The sequence below is a fragment of the Vombatus ursinus genome, unplaced genomic scaffold (genome assembly GCF_900497805.2).
Source record: "Vombatus ursinus unplaced genomic scaffold, bare-nosed wombat genome assembly UNPS02014821.1, whole genome shotgun sequence".
Taxonomy (NCBI): Eukaryota; Metazoa; Chordata; class Mammalia; order Diprotodontia; family Vombatidae; genus Vombatus; species Vombatus ursinus.
The window spans coordinates 29,673,715-29,677,817 of record NW_020954599.1 but is presented as its reverse complement, the minus strand read 5'-3'; the positions used below and the strand labels follow the sequence as shown (position 1 = coordinate 29,677,817).

Here is a 4,103-nt window from a genome sequence, read left to right as displayed (position 1 = left end):
ACAGGAAAATGATAAATGCTGGAGAAGATGTGGGACATTAATGCATTGTTGGTGAAGTCGAAAATTAATCCAACCATTCTGGAAGGCAATTTGGAACTATGCCCAAAGTAATAAAACTGTGAATGTCCTTTGACCCAGCAATACCACTTCTAGGGCTGTATCCCAAAGAGATCATACAAATGGAAACAAGACCCACATGTACAAAAATATTTATAGCCACTCTTTTTGTGGTGGCAAAGAATTGGAAATTGAGGAGATGCCCATCAATTGGGGAATGGCTGAACAAGTTGTGGTATATGAATGTAATGGAATACTATTGTGCTATAAGAAATGATGAACAGGCAGACTTCAGAAAAACTGGGAAAGACTTATATGATCTGACGCTGAGTGAAGTGAGCAGAACCAGGAGAATATTGTACATAGTAACAGCCAAAATGTGAGATGACTAACTTTGATAGACTCTTCTCTTCTTAGTAATCTAAGACAACTCCAAAAGGCTCATTATGGAAAATGCTGTCTGCATCCAGAAAAAGAACTATGGAGTCTAAATGTGGATCAAAGCATATTATTTGCTCTCTCTTTTTTAATTTCTTCTTCCTCATGGTTTCTCCCACTGGTTCTAATTCTCCTTTAAAACATGACTAATGTGTATAGGTTTTATATGAATGTATGTGTTGAGCCTATATCAATCTACATGCTGTCTTGGGGTGGGAGGAGGGGAGCAATGGAGAGAAAATTTGGAACTCAAAATCTTATGGAAATGAATGTTGAAAACTAAAAATAAATAAATTTATTCTTAAAAAATGAAAGGAAAACAAACAAACAAACAAAAAAGAAAGTGCAAGATGTGGCTTGCCTTAATCTTGGACCAATTATATTTCTTGGAAAATTCAGTCCTTCGCAAATAATCCATCTGATGACTAATTTTCATTGTCTTGTAGCTGTAAGTATATAAGAGTCAGAGAATAGTTCAAGTCCTTCATTTTAGTGACTGAGAAGTTAGGTGACTTGTCAAGGGTTTTATGGTGTGCTCATGAGAAAATCAAGGCTAGAACCTGTCTCTTGATTCCTAGTTCAGTGTTCTTTTACAAATCCCCTTCTGGTTTAGAAAATAAAATAGGCCATTTAAATAGTTTTTTAAAAAAAAATTGTTGATATCTTTTGTTTTTACATTGGCTACATTTCCCTTGTATTCCCCCTTCTCCCTGCCTCAAAGAAAGTCATTACTATGACAAAGAATTTTTGTAAAGAGGAAAAAGAGGGGAAAAAAATTTCAGCAAGACCAATCAACATTGAGAAAAATCTGGAATTATAGCAATATTCCACACCTGAAAACTCCTCTGCAAAGAAGCAGAACATGGTATTTTCTCATAGGAGGCCAAGCTTATTCTTAATAATTTCACAAGGTTCAGTTTCAATTGTTTTGTGACTGTTATTCTTTCCATTTTTGTTGTAGTCATTGTGTATAATGTTTTCCTGTTTTTACTTATTTCCCTTTCCCTCAGTTCATGTTAAGTCTTCCTTGCTTCTCTGTATTTATCACATTCATTATTTATTACAGCTCAGTAATATTCCAGGATATTCATGGACCACATTTTGCTTAGACATTCTCCATTTGATGTGCATCAACTTTGCTTTTTCTTCTTCTCCTTCTCCTTCTCCTTCTCTTTCTCCTTCTCCTTCTCCTTCTTCCTCTTCTTTTTGCTCTTTCACAAGAAGGCCGGCTACAAGTATATTGCCTTTCTGTCAATGACTTTCATGAGCAAATTCCTATCAGTGGAATCCCTGGGTCAAAGGGCATGGATATTTTAGTCATGCTCTTTATGTAATTCCAGATTGAATTCCAGAATGGTTGTGCCATTTCGTAGCTCTTCCCAGCAGTGCATTAATATGCTTATCTTTCCACAACCCCTCCAACATTGATTACCTTCATCTTAACCCTTATACCATTTAATGCATATAAGGTGAAGCCTCAGGGTTGTTTTGATTTGTATTTCTTTATTATTATTGATTTGGTACATTTTTTAATATTAGTTCGTATCCTTATATTTTCATCTTATGTATTTTTTCTTACCAAAGATATTTGATACAAAATTTCCCCCTCTTCCCTTCTTAACCTAGATGCAGGTTTTTTTTTTCTCATTTGTGGAAAAAAAAAACCCACTGGCATCATTTTTAGCAGAAATAGGAATTTTAATCAAATTGGTCAACAAAGGCAAAAAAAGTTCCAAATTATTAAATGTTAGACTTTAAAATGCTAAGTATATTTGGGGGAATCAGATAATACTTTTTTTTCATTTTTCAAAGCAGCTGTTAGAATTCCTTGTTCATGTCCTTGGGTACTATTGATTCCTTAAAGTGAAAAGATGAAACAATAGTTAAGAAAGACAAGCATTTGTAAATAAAAGGATAGAAACTGAAGCTAAGGTTGATTGATTTATATAGGAGAGTTGTGTTTTTTTTTTTTTTTTAAGTACAGAAGAATGTATCCACCTCCTGGTGTAAGGAAAGGACACAGTGTGAAGCATTGCCAGAGGGAGACAGAGATCAGATCTTTCAATGTATGGGAAGAAGGCGATGTATAGGGAAGATTTTTATTCCTTAGTTGCCTTAAGAAATATACTACTACATTCCCAGTGTTAAATTCATTTTCAAAATCTTAGAAATAAAAATCAATTTTTTTTAATATCCATGATAAGCACGTGGGGCATGGAGCCATGTAACTTGAGTTTGAATTTTTAACATTCATTTTTAAAACTTCGAGTTCCAAATTCTGTCCCTTCCTCCCCTCATCCCACTCTCATTGAGAAGGCAAGCAATTTGATATAGGTTATACAGGTGTAGTATTGCAAAACATTTCCATATTAATCATGTTGTGAAAGAAAACATAGACCAAGAAAAAAAACCCCAAACCTCAAGAAAAATAAAGTTTAAAAAAGTATGTTTCAATCTGTATTCAGACACTATCAGTTCTCTCTCTGGGGGTGGATGGTGTTTTTCATCATGGGTCCTTCAGGGTTGTCTTGGATCATTGTATTGCTAAGTCATTCACAGTTGATCATCTTTCAATTTTGCTGTTACTTTGTACTCAGTACATTTCACTTTGCATCAGTTCATGTAAGTCTTTTCAGGTTTTTCTGAGAACATTCTGCTCATCATTTCTTGTGGCTCAATAGTATTCTATTGTAATCACATACTACAATTTGTTCAGTCACTCCCCAATTGATGGGCATCCCCTCCATTTCCAATTCTTTGCCACCAGAAAAGAGCTTAATAGCACTAGTTGTGACTGAAGAAGCTCAAGCCAATCCTCCTGAAAGATGAGCTACAATGCCTAGAGACACACAGGTATTGTGACTAGAGGGCAGGGTGACCGTTTTGCAGGGACTGCACAGACATATCTGAGCTGAAGGAGATAAAATGAATTTTGCTAAAACTGTGACTTGGGCTCTTTCTGGCATCTTGCAGCGCTGCCACCATGGTGCGCATGAACGTCCTGGCAGATGCTCTCAAAAGCATCAAAAATGCAGAAGAGCAAGGAAAATGCCAGGTTCTCTTTAGGCTATGCTCTGAAGTTGTTGTCCGGTTCTTAACTGGGATGATGAAGCATGGTAACATCAGTGAATTTGAGATCGCTGATGATCACAGAACAGGAAAAATTATTGTGAACCTCAGGGGCAGACTAAACAAGTATGGTGTAATCAGCCTCAGATTTAATGTTCAATTGAAAGATCTGGAAAAGTGGCAGAATAATCTGCTACCATTCTATCAGTTCGGGTTCATTGTGCTTACAACTTCAACTGGCGTCATGGACCACGAGGAAGCAAGACGAAAACACACAGGAGGAAAAATCCTGGGATTCTTTTTCTAAGGGTGTAAAACCTACATACAAATAAAAATACTCCAATGGGGGGGGGAAACAACTGTGATTTGGATGGGCAGGAGCATGGTGGGAATAAATGCAATAAAGGTAAACTGAGGTCCCTTCTCTAAGCATAATCAGTTTATTAACAATGACATGAATAGCTGTTAACAAAGTAGGTCAGACTGGACATCTCAGAAAGGCCAGCAACCCAAATGAGAAGGGTTGTTGACACACAGGA

The 4,103-nt window shown here is 36.4% G+C and overlaps 1 pseudogene; it reads left to right on the top strand.

The window, feature by feature from the left end:
• The first annotated feature begins 3,475 nt into the window (after nt 1–3,475).
• LOC114024340 lies at nt 3,476–3,871 on the top strand (annotated as a pseudogene).
• Nucleotides 3,872–4,103: the final 232 nt, after the last annotated feature.